The 21,425-nt window shown below is 44.4% G+C and overlaps 1 protein-coding gene across 1 annotated transcript in view; it reads left to right on the top strand.

Annotated features, from left to right (window-relative positions):
* Nucleotides 1-3,029: 3,029 nt before the first annotated feature.
* Nucleotides 3,030-21,425, top strand: part of cntn1b (contactin 1b) — a 748,714-nt gene continuing 730,318 nt past the window's right edge. Inside the window, exon 1 of the mRNA XM_078220219.1 lies at nucleotides 3,030-3,147. The gene's annotated coding sequence lies outside the window, so the exon portion shown is untranslated. The remainder of the gene's footprint in view (nucleotides 3,148-21,425) is intronic.

Here is a 21,425-nt window from a genome sequence, read left to right as displayed (position 1 = left end):
ACTGTCAAACAGACAATAAATTGCATGACCATTTACCTGTATATCCATCATCGAACAGTCAAGCCTGTGATGCTGAGCCTGGTCCAGGGTGAGGACGCCACCGTTGGTCCGTGAACGTCACTGCAGGCAGCTGAGGTCGATGCTGAGGACCCCTGCTGGTCGCTCATGGTCATTGTCGACCAAAATGGCCGCCCCCATGAATCGCACATGGGTGAGGGCGCCAAACGTAGCGACTCCTGGTGGTCATCCTCCTCCGACTCCGTCGACCGCAATGGCGTCGTCCTGGACTCGCACGTGGACGAACCCCGTGAGTACTTCGACGACTATGGTGATGATCCCCGTTCTGAAGGGTCACAGGCCGCACTGCCGTTCTTGGGCTTCGATCTGCACACCTTCGCATAATGCCCCTTTTTACCGCATAGGTTACAGACTACCACTTTAGCGGGACACTTTTGTCGTGGATGCTTGGCTCCTCCGCAGAAGTAGCACCGCGGGCTGCATGGGGCTGCAGCCGTCATCGGGTCCACATGGGAGCACGCCATAACACTGCACTTCGAGCCCGTGGGGCGAGGAGGGATTTGCGACTCCTCCTGCCACGTTGTCTCCATGTGGTCCTCCGGATACAGGACCAAGCTCTTCGAAGCCGCCTCAAGCATTTCAGCTAATTCCATAGCTTGGGTCAGGTTGAGATTTCCCTTTTCTAGCAGCTTGAGACGGATGTATGAAGACCCGACCCCGGCCGCAAACACATCTCGGGCGAGGTCGTACATGTACTGCTCAGCCGACACAGCTTTGCAGTCACAGCCCCTGGCTAGCTGCAAGAGCTCATTGGCGTAATCCTCCATGGTTTCGCCCGACTGCCGACGTCGTGTAGCGAGGAGGTAACGAGCGTGGATCTCGTTGGGAGGTTTCGTATAGCGTTTTTTTAAAAGCTCGAGGGCCCTCGGGTAAGTGGTGGCCGCACGGATCGCGAGGTAGACTGTGTCGCTTACCCTCGCATGGAGGACCCGGAGTCTGTCATCATCTGTGGTGACCGCTGCGGAGGCTGCCAGGTAATCTTCAAAACACTTCAGCCAGTGGTCGAAGGTGTTAGAAGCGCCCACCGCACGTGGATCTAGCGTCAGACGTTCTGGCTTTAGGATTTGCTCCATACTCTCCTTTCTTTTTGCTTCCGTCGAGAGCTTAATGTTAGTTAATAAAATTGATGCGCATCAATTGGACACGAGGCACGAAGCTTCGGTAAAAGAAGGCTTTTATTAACTAACAATGGAACTAACAGAACTTTAACACACTATCCCAGACTGAAGAGGTCCCGCCTGAGCAGGGGGTCTTATACCTCTCCCAGGAGGCGGAGCCCGACTGGGATGTGCCACAACAGTAACAACCGCAGGTGTATCAATCCCACCCTAGCCCAACAACAACATTAGAACAATCCCACAGTGGGAACCAACGATGGTTCACCACATGCTCGTAATTCCTGTGTTCTGAATCTGTGTATTGATAGGCACAGTGGTGGTACAGATGTGGCACAATGTTAGCATTCATACCTCTGTGGATCGGTTTAGCTCAGTTTGCTGGATAGCTGGTTAGTGATGCCAACAGTGTGGGTTCAATTCCTGTACCAGCTGAGATTTATTAATGAAAGCTTGCCTTCTCAACCTTGCCCATCACCTGAGGTGTGGCAATCCTCAGGTTAAATCACTACCAGTCACAGCCTATGGTCATCTGGGACTATGACAACTTTACTTTTTTTTAACCTCTGGACCAGAAGCTCCTGGTTCAAATCCAACAGCAAGACTTGTTGGCCATTGAAGGAGCAGTTATATGGGGTTCATCAGGCTGATAATCAGCTTGGAAATCGCTCCACCACTTCCCCACTATTCTCAGAGGGGAAAACATGGTGTGTGTGCGAAGATGCTTTTAAAAATATATTAATGTTGTCCATATGTTGGCACAGCATTGGAGACAACTGGCTGCATATACTGTGTATTTTAAGTGTGTGAAATACTGATGTAGGTGCATTATTTTCCGGAGGGGGCGGTGGCTGTTGCCCAGTTGCTTCCCCTTCTGATGTTGCTCCTGGCAACATGTTGCTGCGATACAATTGCTAGGTTGCCGGTGTTATGGTAGAGATCATTGCATGCTGTTACACTCATGCTCTGATCTATTGTGCAACCCCCCTCCCCACGCCCCGCCCCGTTTCATTCATTTCTCCCAGTGAGTGCATGATCCCACTTTGATTTGACTGCATCCTCTCCCAGCACTGCAACAGTCCAGTGACACCCCGGTTGGTGAATGGGCGGGGGAGGAGGAGGGGGGCACCAATGGACTGTTTTGGGGGAGTGTCGGCATCTCCCATCCAGTGCCAGAGGGGCACTCCCCAAACCGAATATTGCGCCGACCTGAAAATTGGGCGGATTCTCCTCGCTGGTGTTAAGAATTGAGTATTAAGATTGAATATTTCTCAACTGCAATGCTTGCTGGCACCTCCAACAGCCCCCCCCCCCTCCCCCCGTTGCATCCTGGAGGAGGATGGGCTATTACTCCTTGGAGGAGGTGGGTCTGCTTGCAAGTTCTCTGCAATGTCATTGACGGAACCCAGGTGGAAAGGATGTGATGCAGTGTTTTTTTTAAATGGTCTGTTTTCACCTTTCCTCCTCCCTCATCTCCCCCCTCTCTGCTGTCAATTGCAGGGTGTCAGTTTCCTTACTGCAATTGACATTTCGCCTGCTGCTGCAAGGTTTGGGTGGTGTGTGTGTATGTATGTGTGCGTGTGTATTTCTGCAAACTCCGCAGTGCCCATCCTGTTGCACTCCATCCTGCTGCTGATGCAGTGACCGTCCCGTTTGACGCAGCTACTGCAGCAGCCGGAGGGGAGGGGAGGCTGGAGAGGGGGTGGGGGAAAGACAACAGATCCCGCCTCCCCTCCCCTTGTTTCCTCCTCCCCCTCGCACTGTTAGGCTGCTTTGTCCTTGATTGACTTCTCAGCCCACAATGGGACGCCAGCAGTGCCTGTCAGTCACGGGCTGGTTGTGTAGCGAGCTGTCAGGCCAGCCCCAGCTCAGGTACCAGTGACTGGGAGAGCCGGCTGGCTTCCAGGTGAGCAGTAACACTGTCCACTGACTTCCAACCCCCAAAGCGCCACCGGTAAGTGAGACAAAATGCAGCTATTTAATCTCCTCGTTCTTTTCAGAAGCTGAGCTTCTTTTTAAAAAAAATTGCACAGCTTTTGTTGAAAAGCAGTAGCTACGAAAGTCCTGCTTGTGCTTAATTCCAACCCTGCATTTTAAACCCAAATGTTTTCCCCAATGTCGCTCGCGCCTTATATGAGTACCATTCAAAGTTTCACGCGTAGTTTTAAGAAATCAGTTTTAAAAAAAATCTTATCAAAATCTTTTGGCGGGCAATTGAATTCACTTTTTAACAGATGAGACGGTTCCTCGGGGTAAGGGGGAAAAGCAGTGGCAGGTAAGACAGTGGATTGGTCGTATGTTAAGCTACAGCAAGTGGCTAAAAAATAGCTTTATAAATTTGGGACACCGTGAAAATATTTAGCACAGGTGGGCGGATAAATAATCTGCAATTTTATAAAATAAGTTATCAGACGGAGACATTCAATGCAATGAAATGCTTGGTTGTGTTGTAATGCAGTGTGTGTGTTTCTCACTCGGGAGTGTGCCAGTGTTGGTAACATGCTGGGTTCACGATCAGCGCACTATCAGGAGAGCAACTGGAGAGTGAACCAAACACATTGTGAACAGTCTATACCCTGGCAACCTCCAGTGTGTATGTGCAGAATTCCGCTTTGCTGTCTCTCAGCCACCTGCATATTTTAAAATAGCTGGCTAATGATTTTTAGTTTTAATTTTTCAGCAACAATGTACTGAATAAATTTCCACTGCAGTCTACATTTCTGGATGTGTATCTGATTCAGGGATGGAGGGTGAGATCGACTGCATCCTGTAGTTGGCATTATGTCATCCCTTAACAGTCTCTGGAGTTCTATATTTTAGTGCAAGGGAGCATCAGGGACGACACCATCACAGAGAAGTTAACAGTGCTCAGTGTGGGTGGGAGGGAGATTTGTGATGCCGATTGTTGGTATCACTATCTTGGCAATCAGGAGTAAATTTGAGCCTGCTTGCTACTCTCTTCTCCCCAGGCCCCACCCTGGTTTTTCCCCCTACCACTTCCCTGGAGAATACTTTGGTGAACTGCTCCTCCTCTGCATTTTCCACCTTCTCTCTTCTCACTCCAGGGAATGTGTTTCAACTTTGCCAATGAGGTTCCTAATGAGCAATTTCTAATAATGATCTTCTGGCTATTTGTATGGATTGTAGATGGCGAGCAGATGATTAAATCACCCTTCCAACTATCCTGTTGCTGACATTAGAGCACAGAATATACTACGCTCCCAGTCATTACCAGGAGTCTCACTGGCAGAGTAATGTATTCTATTTTGCAGTTTAACATTGGTGACCTTCTGTTCCCCTCTAATTTACTGTAAGCAACGCTGTGAAAGAAATATTGCTATTAACACACTGGGGAGACTTCCCAGAATTTACATATTGGATTGCCATGGGCTCAGTGAATATGGGGGGAAAAATAGGAGGGCTGAAACCCAGCTCTAAATCATTGTTTAATACTTTTGGTATGTGACACTCTGACGAGTCAAGTCTCTGGAGGAAATGAAGAAATGTCAACGGCCTGAATGAGAATTAATCAGGAACGTATGTTTAAAGAATCAATCTTGGGAAAATTGAGACAGATCCAAGTTGAAGAAGGTCTGCGTTTAACATCAGACACCCAAGCTATTCTATAGAAAACAGCAAATATCTTTTAAGATTGGATACTTGTTGGAGTTCTTATCAGGAGTTGGTTGAAACATATTATGGATGTCTGCCCCAGTTGCATTCAGGTTCAATGAGGCTATAGGATCTGAGGAGGACAGGTCAGCCTTGCCCATAGTGAAGTTTGGGCGGGGCTCTTTAGCCTTGATTACAATTCAGCTTGCAGAAGGTAGTATACAAAGATGAAACCCATGAGGAAGGCAATGGGAACCCATCTCATGTTCTCTTCCCCAGTTACTCTGGAATTTTTGATGTGAGACTGTGGCTGGAACTCGCCTCCTAAGTGTGTGTTGCTGAATAATGCTTCATGTAAACAGCCATCGCTGTCCACTGGTGACCAACTTCGAAACATAATTGAAGAAACCTCACCGAACTTGAGAACTGCTCCATGTGTATTTGATGTAAATACTAGCGCTTGGTGCCTTGTAGGCACATGGCAATGCAAGCAGAACCAATGAAGGGGAGCCCGGACTATTTGATCAACAAAACCATCCAAAACAGACTTTGTTCAATTGTCATGCAAATTTGCTTTCTTTCATTTAAATAAAAATGTGTAAGTTTTCAACAGTAATCTATCCTGGTTTTTCACTTCTGACCAATCCAATCATTAACCATTTCAAAACCACAAAAATCTAATTGCTCGTTTAATGTAAAAAGTCCCTCTGCCTACTGAATATTTTGTTTCTTTGCTAAATAAATCTTTTGGGGAACAAATCCAGGGTTTTGGTCTCCCGGATTTCTTATTTTGATAAGTCAGCAGTCTATTTTAGATCATAACCATCACATATGTAAAACATTTGTCATTTTTTTTAAAATCAAGAAAAAGTTAATAGTTCCCTTCAGGTCTCAGGTAAGCTTCTACAGTAAGAGACAACATGGCCCCACTGACCTGTAGATTCGAATAAGAGTGGTTAGTCTCTAATTGATGCTTATGAAAAGAAACTTACACTGCAGAAGGAGGTCATTTGGCCCATTGAGTCTTCACCAACAACAATCCCACTCCAGGCCCTATCCTCACAACCCCACACATTTACCCTGCTAATCCCTCTAACCTACACATCCCGGGACACTAAGGGGCAATTTAGCATGGCCAATCAACCTAACCCACACATCTTTGCCAGGAATTAAACTCGAGTCCCTGGCGCTGTGAGGCAGCAGTGCTAACAATTGTACCATCATGCCGCCCCAGTTCATGGTTTTAAAGACGTAAGCTAAATATTGTTCTCTTCTCGCACATTAAAGAAAGAACTTGTATTTGTCTAGCACCTTTCACATCCTCACAATGTTGTACTTCACTTCACATTCAATTAAATAGTTTGTTTGAAGTAAGGTCACTGTTGCAATGTTAGAAAAACAACAGCCAGTTTGTGCATAATCTACTAAAATCTTATAAATTAAGACAAACGTGAGAAATAGGAGCAGGAGTGGACTGCCGTCCAGCCTGTTCTGCCATTCAATACAATCATGGCTGATCTTCACCTTCAACTCCATTTTCCTGCTCACTCCCCGTATCCCTAAATTCCCTGAGAAACCAAAAACCTGCCTATTCCAGCCTTAAATGTACTGAACATTGGAGTATTCAAACCTCTCTGGGATAGAGAATTCCCAAGATTCACAATGCTTTGAGTGAAGTGATTTCTCCTCATATCTGTCTTAAATTATCTTTATCCTGAGAATGTGTCCTTATTCTGAAACTGTGCCTCCATGTTTTACATTCTCTGACCAGTGGAAACAATCTCTCAGCATCTACTCTCTTGAAGCCCCTTCAGAATAGGGTTCAATTAGATCACCTCTCATTCTTCTAATCACACAAGAATGTAGGCCCAATTTACTCAACTTTTCACCGTGGGACAACCCCTTCATCCCCAGGACCAATATAGTGAATCTTCACTGCAACATCTCCAATCCTTCTATAGCTGTGGAGACCAAAGCTGCATACAGCATTCACCAAAGCCCTGTACAATTATAGTAAGACTTCAATATTCCTGTTCTCCAGTTCCCTTGTAATAAAGGCCAACAAGCATTTGACTTCCTAATTGCTCGCTGTACCCCTGTGATAACGTCTTGTCTTCCTTGTACGAGCTCACCCAAGGGTGTCTGAACATCAACACTTACAAGTTTCACACCCTTTAAAAAAATATTCTGCTGTATTATTCTTCGAACCAAAGTGAATGACCTTGCATTTCCTCACAGTATACAGCGTCTGCCATCTTGTTCTCTGCTCACATAACCTATCTATACCTTTTTGCAGCTTCTTTGTATCTTCCCCACAGCTTACCTTTCCAATTAGATGTATATCATTGTCAGGATTAGTAACATTACTCTCTGCTCTTCACCTAGGTCAGTAATATAGATTTTAAATAGCTGACACACCAGCACTGATCCTTGCAATGCTCCACTTTTCACAAACAGCCTACCAATTTGAAAATGCTCCATTTATGCCAACTCTTTGCCTCCTCTTCATTGACTGATCCTCTCTATCCATGCTCATATATTATCCCAACTCCATGAGCTGTTCATTATCTTACCTATTAACATTTTGTGTGGCACCTTATTAAGCATGTATTGGAAATCCAGATGTACTACATTTACTGGTTTCCCTTTATCTACCCTATTAGTTACATCCTCAAAAAACTCTAATGAATTTGTCAAACGTGATCACCCTTTTGTAAAACCATGTTGACTAGTTCTAATCACACTAACTTTCTAACTGTGTTGGTAAGACTTCCGTAATAATAGATTTCAACATTTCCCCAATAACTGATGTTAGGCTAACTGGCCTCTAGTTCAGTGTTTTCTCTCTCCTTTTTTGAAAAGCAATGTTAAATTTGTTGAGTTCCAGTCTGATGGGACCATTCTCGAATCTAAGATATTTTGGAATATCATAGTCACGTTCACTATCTCTGCAGCTATCTCTTTCAGAATCCCGCCCAAGGTTAATGGATCTTTTCATGTTCCGCCCCTTGCCCGCTCCAATTTCTGTGGTGGGCGGGATGGTAAAATTCTGGCCAGGGCATTAGACATCAGTTCCTGAGATTCGTTGGATTTTAGTCACATAGGTTTCTCTATTAAGTGCGCTACCACTGAGTCAAGGCTGAAACTTAAGTATGCAGAAACTACAAGTTGAAGGGAACATCTGTGAGTGTCTTGATAAATTTACTTGAGAGGAGAAATTGTGTGAGAACAGGAAGGGAACGAAGTTGGAGAAGATGGGCTGAGGGAAGTTTAGGAATAAAGCAAAAGCATCAACGAAAGATGCCTAATGGATTGGCTGAAGGGAGAGGTGAGGAAGACAGACTGAAGGAGGCGGGGAGGATTGGTTGGCAACAGCTGCAGCTTCCTCTGTGTTGCTGCCGAGTGCAAAAACTGCAGGCCTCTGGTTGGCGGCAGCTGTTACTGAGCAGGAAGTGGTCTTCTGGGGCCCCCAGTCCAGAGGAAGGCCTGCTGCTGTTGACCTAACTGCCTGATGGGCAGACAATATGGTGGGCCTTCCTCCTCAGGGCCGACGCAGGTGTCACGCCACTTGTTCAGGCAACAAGCGAGATGCCTGTAGAGAACAGAAAATTCTTCCCATTGTGTGGGATTCGGAGAATATTACAACCACTACATGTATTTCCATAATGCCTTTAATGCAGCAAAACATGCCAAGGTGTTTCACAGGAGTGTTATGAAGCAAAACTTGACACCAAGACACACAAGGTGTTATTGAGAGAGCTGATTAACGATTGGCCAGAGGCAGGTTTTAAGGAATATCTTAAAAGAGAAAAGAGAGCTTAATGGAAGAAACACCAGAGCTTTGGGCCTTGATATCTAAAGATGTGGGCGATCAGTATAATTAAAATTGGGAGTATTTAAAAGGCCAGAATTGGAGCAATGTAAACATCTTGGAGGGTTTGGGGCTGGAGGAAAGTACAGAAATAGGTAGGGGGGTCTATCCAAGGAGTAATTTGAAATCGTGGTTTTGCTCAGTTGGGAGCCAATGTATGTCAGCGTGCGCAGCAGGATGAGACGAGTGGGACTTATGTGAGTGAGGAGTTGACAGCAGATATTAGAATAGCGTCAAGGTTATGGAGGGTAGAATGTTGGAAGCTGGCCAGAAGTCCTTTTGAATAGTTAAGTCTAGAGGTAATAAATTGATAAGGGTTTCAGCAGCAGATGAGTTAGGTGATATTACAAAGGTGTATATAGGTGGTTTTAGTGATGGTATGGTGTTAAAAGCTCATCTCAAACTCAGATATGACACCAATGTAGCACTCAGTCTGTTTCAACAAACAAAGAACAAAGAACAATACAGCACAGGAACAGGCCCTTCGGCCCTCCAAGCCCGCGCCGCTCCCCGGTCCAGGATTGAATCCTGAATCCAGGATCCCCGCCCAATTTTCCAGCCTATCTACATCCTAATATCCTATCCACCGAGCTGTCCCTCACAGCTACGATGCTTTGTTCATCACAACCTATTAACTCACCCCCACCCCCCCATTCCAGACCATGTGATCTCCAGGGAGAAGCGAAAACCCAGAGTGAAAACCCCAGGGCCAATATGGGGAAAAAAAATCTGGGAAATTCCTCCCCGACCCCCTGAGGCGATCGAAACGAGTCCAGGAGATCACACTGGCCCTGATCGGAAAATGCTTCCCAACCCTATTTATTCCCACTTCTGCTTTACGAACACCATCTGAATTCCCTGCCCCTGAGACAGGTTCCCAACTATCCGCAGTCTCGCTCTGTACTGGCACCAGCAAGATGATCATAGAGGTTTCCACCTCGGACAGTTGCCTGCAAGAGGGATGGAGTGAGGAGCTAGGAATGGAGTGCAGTGAGAACCAATGACGATGGCTCTGGTTTTCCCAATATTTAATTGGAGGAAATTTCTGCTTGCCCAGCCCTGAATAGCAACAGAGGAAGAATTGAGAGGTGGTGGTGGTGAGATAAAGCCAGGTGCTGTCAGCATTCAGATGATGTTGCTGAAGATTAGAAATAAGAGGGGACCAATGATAGGTCTTTTGCGGGTCGTGGGGGTGGGCAGCAGAGGTAACAATGCAGGAGTGGGGGACATGGGTGTCACTGTATGGGCCAACATTTATTGCCTATCCCTAATTGCCCTTGACCTGAATGGTTTGCTGGCCATTTCAGAGGGCATTTAAGAGTCAACCACATTGATGTAGGTCTGGAGTCACATGTAAGTCAGATCAGGTAAGGATGGCAGATTTTGTTCCATAAGGGACATTAGTGAAACAGATGAGTTTTTACGACAATGGCCTTTAAAGTCATTAGACTTTTAATTCCAGATTCTTATTGAATTCAAATTTCACCATCTGCTATTGTGGAATTTGAACCCAGGTGTCCTGTGTGGCTTCTGTCTACAATTAGATATATAGCAGGGCCTCCGGCAGTAAGTGATGAAGTTGGGGGAGAGCACCGAGCGGGGGAACAGGTTGGACCCTATGGACCCCTCCCTGCAGGGTGCAGTGCTTTGATAAGCTAAAGAGCGGAGCCTGTGCCATGAGGTGAAGGAGATGCAGAAAGGACTAATCCTGGGTGTCTGAATGGCAGGAGCCTTTGGCAGCTTGGAGAGGGACCTAAAAGCCAGAAAGGGAATTGAAAACCCTCGTCAAATTGACTGGCAGCAGCAATGAGTCTGAGAAGCCTCATGAGAGAGAGAGTGAGAGAACAGGATTGCAGCCAGGAGCTCAGCAGGAAAACAAGCCTGGTAAGTGACTGCATTGAGGAGCCAAAACCCTGAATAGTACAGAGAAATGAACATTGGTAGTGAATATTCTCTGCAAATAGTTTATTTCTTGGAGTTACACATCTCTTCAGAGGTGACATCACTTTGATGCCAGTAGAATAAACACACCTTGTTTTGGAACCTAGTGCAGACCGTGTCCCTAAATCGTGCATTACAGACAGGGAAGAATGGGATCAGTGAGGGCAGTCACACCCAGCTGGATGACAGTAGAGAGGCATTGGAGGAGGATGGTGTGGTCAACTGTGTCGAGGACTATAGACAGTTAGACAAAGGTGAGGAGGGTTGGTATATCTCCATCACAATCACATAGAACTTCCTCTGTGACTTTGATAGAAGCTGTACTCTGGTTGGGTAGAAAGCTGATCAGAAAAACAAAGAACGGTACAACGCAGGAAGAGGCCCTTCAACCCTCCAAGCCTGTGCCAATCATGATGCCTCTCTAAACTAAAACCATATGCACTTACAGAGTCCGTATCCTTCCTTTCCCATCCTATCCATGTGTTCGGCTAGATGCCCCTTAAATGCCACTATCGTACTTGCTCTCACCGCCTTCCCCGGCAGCGCATCCCAGACATTCACCACCCTCTGTGCAAAAAAAAACTTGCCTCGCACATCTCCTGGAATTCTGGGAAAGATGGGCACAGGTTTGGGAGGCAACAGCATCTTCAAGGATTTTGGCATTGAAAAGGAGATGGGTGGTAGTTTGGAAGGGCGGTGCAGGTCAAACATTGTTTGATAGTTTGAGGTCAGGAGTGATGACGGCAGATTGCAAGGTGGGACAAACATTCCCTGAAGAGAATGGGGAACCAAGGAGTGATCGGTGACTTAGTTACACTCTGACAAGGAGCAGAACAAAAAGAGGGTGATTTATTGGGAAAGAATGAAATGAGTGAGAGGGAAAAGATGCAGCGACAACTCGTGCGGGATAGGACCTCTCCCATAGCAACAGGCCTTTTTGGGCAGGGGAAAGTGATTGGCAATGTCACCAGGTCATTCAGCTTCCATGACTGAGTAATGGCAGCCACAAACCAAGTATCCGCCAGGGCTAGGATTTGTATCTGCTGAGGGTCTTCCTGTGAGGAAGGGGGTATCTCAATGGGAAATGGTGATTCACTGATACAGTCATAGGGTAGGGGTTGTGAATCGGACTATGGGAAAGCCTTACTGAAGTAGGCCGGATGGACAAGTCTGGTTGTCCAGTTGACATGATTTTAACCTCGGTGGAGCTCCCCTGAAACAGAAGGCTTGCAAATGGTTTCTCTTATTGATATGGCTTTTGGCCTAATGGCACTTGATTGAAAAGGTTATTAAATACGCAATCCACGTTTCTGCTAATGCATACCAGTGTACTCCTAACCCTAGCTTGAACACTTTTGTCCATTCTTGAGTTTCCACCCACTCACGGGACATGTAGAAAGAAGTACTGGTATTTATAAATTTTGCCTTGAATTATCAAACATCTTGCACAATTTCAGATGGGTAGAAAGAGGAACTGAAATGCAGGTTCAAGAAAGAGTTTGGGAGGAGTTGCTTAAGATGCGGTGTGGCTTTCCAGAGAGCAAGGCCGCAAGCTTTGTCACAATGGAATCAATGGAGAGAATGCACAGGATAGTGGAGTGAGAAAACTAAAGGGCTCAAGAAGGGAAAGTGAACATGGAGGAGGCGATTGCAGAGTTTGTTTAAACAAGGCTATCGAGGGTTTTCAGCAAGATCATTTTAAATTTCAAGGTGCTTTGGAACACAGAAGCCAGTATCAGGAGGTTGCCAATGTGAGGACTGAAGAAGGTGACTTGGTCCTTCAAGCCTGTTTGGATCTTTCTCTCCAGATGCCCTTGCTATCCTACTCTACTGTTCGCTCCTCCAATACCTTTTACATTTCTCTTATAAATAACTAATTCCTTTTTGAAATAATTTATGGGACTGTGCTTCAACAGCAGGTTGAGGATAAATAATTCTATATTCAAAACACCATCTGTTTTCTTTTCACCTCTTTGGGGTGCAATTTCTGCAGGGGTTCTCTCGATCTGCTGTCATTTTCCCTGCTATTCTCTGAACCTCAACCATCTGTGAACTCCAACTTGACTAAAATTCAGCTGCTTGTGTCCGTTCTACTTTCCTATCTCTGTTCTCCTCGGGACTCACACTCCCCTTCTTGAATCTCCATTCCTCAGCCTATGAATTCACCTAATCTGTTTTACAAATGCACCATACAAAACATTCTTTCTGGCTGTATCACAGCTTGGTGTGGCTCCTGCTCGGCCCAAGACCGCAAGGAACTACAAATGATCATGAATGTAGGTAGCCCAGTCCATCACTCAAACCAGCCTCCCACCCATTGACACTGTCTACACTTCTCGCTGCCTCAGAAAAGCAGCCAGCATAGTTAAAGATCCCACGCACCCCGGACATACTCTCTCCCACCTTCTTCCATCAGGAAAAGGATACAAATCTGAGGTCACGTACCAACCGACTCAAGAGCAGCTTCTTCCCTGCTACCATCAGACTTTTAAATGGACTTACCTCGCACTAAGTTGATCTTTCTCTACACCTTAGCTATGACTATAACACCACATTCTGCATTCTCTCCTTTTCTTCTCTATGAACAGTATGCTTTGTCTGTATAGCATGCAAGAAACAATACTTTTCACTATACTAATGCATATGACAATAATAATAAATCAAATCTCTAACTTGCCCCAATGTCCTGAGCAGAAATGCCCACCATTCTGGTGGCAATGTTTTTAGTCAGCCATTTCTACCACATTATGCTACCACAATGAGCCAGGGGGTGCCTGCTTGGTGATGAGGGGGACCTGCTGTGCATATTTGTGTATCAATATCTCCCCTCCCTTTCAGCCATTCACCCCACTATCACTGGCAGAGCCTTCAGTTGGCTCGGGTCTTGCTGAAACCCATTCTCTAACCCTTTGGGTGGAATTCTCCCAAGCCCCTGCTGACAGTTTCAATAGGGGCTGGGAGGGGCAAAAATTCAACGGGAGTCCAAAAATCGTTTCAAATCAGCGTGAACTTCTCACGGGATTGTCCACTGGCACGAGCCAGAGTGGATCAAGAAACCCACTGGAGGCTGGCGTGAAACTGATTTATATCATGCAGATGAAGACCCAACTGTTATTCCACACACTCCATCTCCAAGCTCCCGATTCTCTGTGACGCCAGCAGGAAAAAACACTGGTCCAGAACATGTCTGGAAAATCGTGGCTTGCAGAAGTTGGGACTCACTTGAACAATGCTTGCAGCTGCCTCCAAGAGTTCAGCATGGAGGCTGCCAGCAATACTGGACCCCGCAACGCCACAATAATGGGTCAGGGGAGCATCGACAGGTGGATCTTTCAGATTCATTGTCATGAGGAGGTTCATCTTCCATCTTTGGTGTTCCTGGAGGTCTTCTTTTACAGGCGGCCCATCTCTTTTCTTCAACGATGGGTCAGTGATGTTGGGCATTCAACATGGCACTCGGGTATGCTAGTGGGACTTGCACCATCATGCCCATCCTGCCACAGAATAGGGGCAAAACCCCCAGATGCATCATGAACGAGGCCGGCATCGGAAGATACAGCATAGTTTTCCGCCGGCCTCCACAGCAGGAAATGCTTTACGTTCCTGCCCCCACCACAGGGTGTAGTCCATCTAGGACTGCCCTTTGTCTCTCCATTTTAAACTTTCCAAAACCATCTTTTAAACCCATCCTTCAGACTATGTTTTTAGTCCCCTATCCAAAATTTCCCAATATGGCTCAACGTCTATTGCTTGTAAACATCTATGCCTGTAAAATATCTTGTAATGTGTTTTTAAGTAGTGAATGTGGTTAAAATGGTTTTGCCTTTCCTAAAACTACTTCAGTTTTACAAACAAATCACCGACATGTGTAACCTCCCTCTCCCTCCCACCCTCCTTATTACAATTCCTGCAATTAATTCATTCCTGTTTTTTCCCCATTATATTCACACCCACACTAGTATTTTTTTAAATTTTACTCCATTCTTAAAGTTACAAAGCCAATGCACAGAGTAGACGGGGCAAGCCCTTAATCCATCATCTTGCCTGCTCCAAAAACCAATTCAAATTCAACTTGAATCCAATTCATGGTTCCCACAAGAGAGACGTACAAGATCCAAGCTGGCAAGAAAAGACATTGCTCCTAGTTCATCAGATTAAATTATGTAATATTTCAGATGAGTTATACACACCCTCAACAGCTGCAGTGCCAAATATTTCTGGACTCCTATACAAAATCCAGAAATTACACATTCTTGAGGGTTCAGTGGCAGTCTGGTGTGAAGAAATTATGTATCTTTCTTAAGAATGATACTTTGAACCTCAGTGTAACATGAGAATCGGCACACTGTAGCAACAACTAGTGCTACTTGTGGTAATTTGAATCCACGGCATCAGCATTCAAGGTCTTGTCTCAAGTCACAGAGTAAACATATTTTTGTTTCTCATTCTCTATGCAACACACAAGTCCGACATGTCCTTCCTTCTGTGTTGGATGGTGGATTGGTATTAAGCCAGCTGTTTGTTATTATACAACAGTAGAGTACTCTGGGACTTAGCTTAAAATTGAAGTCTGAACAGTTTGACGTGACCTTGATTTGATCACTTTGTCACAAAACAGATTCAGATGAGTCAGAGAAACTTGGATTCAGTCCAACTTGGCTCATACATCCAAAAAGAAGTAAATTCATCAATTCCCAGCTCCCAGCAGGAAACTGTGCTTATTGGACCCACAAGCAAAGGGAACATGGAACGGAGTTGGGTAAAGACAATTTAGAGCCATAGACCTTTCAGGTGGAGCTGAGTGCTGAGAGTGTGGAGAGTCAATGGCAGCTCCCCCATCCTCCTCTTCACTGCATCTAGTTTCTCTCAAGAGATTGGGGTTTTTCTTCCAATGCCCCATCTGGGTGACATCAATTCTAAATGCAATTGTGCATGTGTCTCCTGGATCTGCTGCATTGGTATCATTGCAAGCAGGGCATTAGATTGACAATTTTCCGTACACTGTTCGGAGACTTCATTAATAGAACAAAAAGAGATTTATTTACAAGTAATCTTCAGCAGCTGCTTTTCGGCAGCTAATTCTTAAAATTCTCTAGGAGAACTCCTCCCTTGGAGTGATTTCCTGCTCTCTGTCCTAGGAGAACTCCTCCCCTTGGTGCTCTAAATGCCACTTGGTCACCCAGATCAGGTGACCCTTACTCTGCTGTGATGCTCTTAAAGGGACAATCACAACAGTTAGCTAATATCCTTGAGGTCAAACATCTCATTGTGAGCTTTTTCACTGCTGTGTCCCCTGTTGAAGCTGAAACCTCTCTCTGAGCTGGACAGTGAGGTTATTAAAGAAGATGAATGATTTCTCCAGCTGATGAACCAAATTTATCTGCCCAAAACTAAAATTTTGAATTAAAGACTTTTTTTGATCTGGATTGATGCAGTCATAGGTTCTCAGTTGACTTATATATGTCATTGCTTCCTTACCAAACACCTTGTGTGGTTGTGCAAAAGGAAACTAGATGGAATCTCTTGAGCAGTTTATCTTTGCAGATAATTCAAATGCTGCCTTGTTCCTTTCTCACTGAGCTTTCAGCATCTTGGACATCTTTTCCCTGAAGCTCCCTGTGGCTTTGGTGGACAAGATTCATGCTGAGATTGTCTAACTACAATGAAAGTAAAATACACTGGATGCTGGAAACCTGAAATGAAACTTGAAAATGCTGGGAAGACTCAGCAGGTCTGGCAGCATCTGTGAAGAGAGAAACAGAGTTAGTGTTTTGTGTCCAATATGACTCTTCTTTAAAATAACTCTTCCACTATGTACAAACAAACAATTTAGGAGCAGGAGTAGGCCACTCAGCCCCTTGAGCCTGCTCCACCATTCAATACAATCATGGCTGATTTGATTGTAACCTCAACTCCACATTCCCGCCTATCCCTATAACCTTTCACCCCTTGCTTATCAAGAATCTATCTACTTCTGCCTTAAAAAAATACTCAATAAGTGTGCTACCACCATCTTTTTGAGGAAGAGACTTCCAAAGACCAATGACCCTCTGAGAGAAAGAAATTCTCTTCATCTCTGATTTTAATGGGCAACTCCTTACTTTTAAACAGTTACCCTTAGTTCTCAATTCTTCCATACGAGGAAAAATCCTTTCCACATCCACCCTTTCTAGACCCCTCATGATCTTACATGTTTCAATCAAGTTGCCTCTTACTCTTCTAAACTCCAGCAAATACAAGTCGAGCTTGCCCAACCTTTCCTTATATGACAACCTGCTGAATCCAGGTATTAGTCTAGTAAACCTTCCCTAAACTGCTTTTAATGCATCTACATCCTTCCTTAAATTGGTCTCACAAATGCCCTGTATAACTGAAGCTCCCTATAATTGCTTTCAGTTCCCCTCACAATAAATGGTAGCATTCTATTAGTTTCCTAATTACTTGCCATACCTTCATACTAACTTTTTGTGACTCATGCATTAGGACACCCAGATCCTTCTGCACCTACAGAGCTCTGCAATCTCTCACCATTTGGATAATATGCTTTTTTTTTACCCTTCCTGCCAAATAGACAATCTCACACATTATATTCCATTTGCCAGATCTTTGCCCACTCACTTAACCTGTCTATATCCCTTTGTTTTCCTCCTTATGTCCTCTTCACAACTTACTTTCCTACCTACCTTTGTGTCATCAACAAATTTAACAACCTTAACTTCAACGTTAACTTCAAATTGAATAACTTGTTTAGATTCTGGCGCATCCAAAATCATAATTGAGATCCCACCAAGGTGTGGCAAATGACTGATGAATTTTGGTTCAATTGGAGTACTGTGAATAATTCTGGTCACCATATTACAAAAATGTTTAGAGGCAAATGAGACAGTGCAAAATGGATTTGGATGGATGATATTAGACCTGAGATGGTGCAATCATCAGAAAAGACTGAACAGCCTGGAGCTTTTGCCTCCAGAAGGAAGAAGATTGAGAAGTGATCTAATTGGGATCTTTATTTTGTGAAGAGGTCCAACAGGGTAGATATAGAGGATATGGATGTCACTGGCTAACTCAGCATTTGTTAATATCCATTCCTGATTGCCCTTGGTGAGCCACCTTCTTGAACCATCGCAGTCCATGTGGTGTAGGTACACCCACAATGCTGTTGGGAGAGAGTTCCAGAATTTTGACCCAGCGACAGTGAAGGAAGGGTGATAGGTTTCCACATCAGGATGCTGTGTGGCTTGGTGGGGTATTTATAGGTGGTGGTGTCTGCTGCCCTTGTCCTTCTAGGTGGCAGAGGCCATTGGTTTGGAAGGTGCTGTTGAAGGAGTTTTGGTGAGTTGCTGCAAAGCATCTCATAGATGGCATACACTACTGACACTGAGTGTTGGTGGTGGAGTGAGTGGATTTTGAAGGTGGTGGAGGGGTTGTCGATCAACTGGGCTGCCTTGTCCTGGATGGCGTCGAGCTTCTTAAGCGTTGTTGGAGCTTCACTCATCCAGGCAAGTGGAGAGTGTTCCATCACACTCCTGACTTGTGCCTTGTAGATGGTGGACAGGCTTTGGAGAGTCAGGAGGTGAGTTACTCCCCACAGAATTCCAAGCCTCTCATCTGTTCTTGTAACTACAATATTTATATGGCTGGTCCAGTTTTGTTTTTGGTTAATGATAGTCCCTAGGATGTTGATAGTGGGGGATTCAGCGAAGGTAATGCCATTGAATGTCAAGGATGATGGTTAGATTCTCATGGTAGGAGATGGTCATTGCCTGGCACTTGTGTGGTATGAATGTTACTTGCCATTTATAAACCGGGTCTTGCTACATATGAACACAAACTGCTTCAGTATCTGAGAAGTTGCGAATGATGCTGAACTTCATGCATTAATCTATGAGCATCTTCACCTCGATCATTATGATGGAAGGAAGTTGATGCTAAAGATAGTTGGGCCTAGGACACTACACCGAGGAACTCCTGCAGTGATGTCCTGGAGCTGAGACGATTGTCCTCCACAACCACAACCATCTTCCTTTGTGCTGGGCATGATCCTTGACCTCCCATTGACGCCAGTTTTTCTAGGGCTCCCTGATACCATACTCTGTCAAATGCTGACTTGATACAAGGGCAGTCCCTCTCACTTCACCTCTGGAGTTCAGCTCTTTTGTCAATGTTTGGACTAAGGCTGTAATGAGGTCAGAAGCTGAATGGCCCTGGCAGAACTCAAACTGAACGTCAGTGAGCAGGTTATTGCTGACTAAATCGTTTGATTGCATTGTCGATGACACTTTCCATCACTTGGCTAATGATTGAGAGTAGACTGATTGGGTGGTAATTGGCTGGGTTGGATTTGTCCTACTTTTAGAGTTCAGCACATACCTGGGCAATTTTCCACATTGCTGGATGGATGCCAGTTGTAGCTGTAATGGAATAGTTTATGTGATTCACAACTGTAAGACGGTCACTAATAAACTTGATAAGAAAGTCAAGAGAAATGTCTTTACCTACACCACACGAATTGCAGTGGTTCAGGAAGGTGGTGCGCCAACATCTTCTCGAGGGCAATTAAGGATGAGCAACAATGCTGGTCTAACCAGTGACGCTCACATCCCATGAGAGAAGAAAAAGAAACTCAATGGTGAGAAATTGGAACTTAAATCACATGGGAACAGTGGAAACGAATAATGTAGATGAATTTAAGAGAAGTCAAAACAAGCACAAGAATGTGAAAGGAATGAAAGGTTGTGTTGATGGGTTGGATGCAATAAGGTGGGTAGAGGCTCCTACAGAGCATAAACATCATCATAGAGCTTTTGGGCCAAATAGCCTGTTACTGGGTTGTAAAATTTGAGGTACTCAAATCATTTCATATGGAAATGTAATTTAACCAGGGTTTCTCTATTTTTGGGGTCACAGTCTCAGGATATGGTGTAGGCTATTTAGGACTGAGGTGAGGAGCAATTTGTTCACTCAGAGGGTGGTGAATCTGTGGCATTATCTAGCACAGAAGTCTAAGGAGGCCAAATCACTGAATATATTTAAGAAGGAAATAGATTTCTAGATTCTAAAGGCGGCGGGGGTATGGGGAGAGAGCAGGAATATGGTGTTAAGATAATGGATCAGCCATGAACACATTGAATGGTGGAGCAGGCTCGAAGGACAGAATGGCCTACTCCTGCTCCTATTTTCTGTTTCTATGTTTGCGGATTTTTAAGTTGGCAATGTGGCTCCCGTTTATTTCTTTTTCCCTGTCTTGAGTGCGTTTTGGTTGAACGGATATGAATCTGAATAGCAATGAAGATAAACGTATGGCCAAGGGACACTTCCTTCTGGCCTGCAGAGTTTGCATGAATGATTTGAGGAGTCTTCGGAGAAACCGAGATCAATTTTGGAGTGGGAGCATGCGAGTTGGAGATGGTATTGATTATGGTGAGTGTCAACTGGGAGCAAAAGGCAGAAGATGCATCATACTTGGGGTGGTTAACCAGAGAGAAACCAGCTACAATTAATTTGGACTGGAAGCAGGAGGTAGAATCAATGGACCAGAAGGTCGAGAACAGAAGAGAACCACTGCTTGGGTCGGTAGAAATGTGACTAATTAATTAACCCAGCCAAATATTACCAGTGCTACTAATTATTACTAACAGCTCATTGACATGTAACATACTTCCAGAAATAAGTTCCTAAGTTAATAGTTGTCTCGGCAATTTTATTTTAAAAGAATGTTGTAAACAGCTATCAGTTCAACGCAAAACTGATCATAGAATCATAGAATCCCTACAGTGCAGAAGGAGGCTATTCAGCCCATCGAGTCTGCGCCGACCACAAGTGATTATTAAGTGATTATTAAGTGATGTGTTAATCACTTAATAAACCCTGTCAGCCTTTATTGAAAAGTTATCAAATTCAACAGTAGCTTCATAATTATTTTGCTCTTTAAATAGTTGGGTAATTTAATATTAAACATGAAGAACAAATGTTTACGGAAGAAAACTAATTGCAAAAAATACAGGATGTCTCCAAAATGGAAGAACTGAGAAATTAAAATGGAGGAAAGGTAGCGATACTGCCTGAACCCAGCAGCTAAAGGAAGATGAGGAATCTGGGAAGTGAGGGGGAAGGGGAGAGAGGAATGACCCGAAGGATTACATTTGTGAAATGTAAAAAGGAGAATATTTCAAAGTAAGCGTTTAAATAAACCTAATGAAGAATTATTGTCTATGACCTAATATGGTTTATCTTTAATTATTCCTACCTTTAATAGCTTGTGCTGAATGTGACTTATACCAAGATACAAGATTAGGTCTGCTCTATAAATTGAGGTAAAGCATTACGTCATTTTCAATTTTACTTCCACTTATGTGACAGAAATGATTAAGTGGTGGCTGAATTGTTAAAAGAAATGTGGGTTTTATTCTGTCACCTATAATGTACCATAATTAAAAGTGTGGTTTTGATTTTAAGTGTAAGAAGCTGCCTGGAGCAGATATTTTTCCTGCAGCCTTTTTTTGGTCTGTCTTTGGCTGAAAACTGAAATGGTTTCACAGTGCTCATGCACTTTGGGGTTGAAGTGTCCATAACGACATTAATTTGGGATGCAGTTGAAGGACCAAAAGTACATTCCAGGATCCTGAATCACATGTCCTTTGGTTTCAAGGGCCGGTTATTTTATTTTAAGGAGCAGAGATTAAGTGCTGGGCTCCTATCTTGTCAGCTTGGTATCAAGTTAGCCTTGCAATAAATGCCTCTTGTGATTTTAGCCTGATCTATATGCATAGTTGATCAGATTGTGATGTCTGGTTGGATGTTTGGTC

Source organism: Mustelus asterias, chromosome 9, assembly GCF_964213995.1.
Source record: "Mustelus asterias chromosome 9, sMusAst1.hap1.1, whole genome shotgun sequence".
In the NCBI taxonomy this organism is placed as follows: Eukaryota; Metazoa; Chordata; class Chondrichthyes; order Carcharhiniformes; family Triakidae; genus Mustelus; species Mustelus asterias.
Note: the sequence above shows the minus strand (reverse complement) of the source record. Positions and strands in the feature narration are given on the sequence as shown.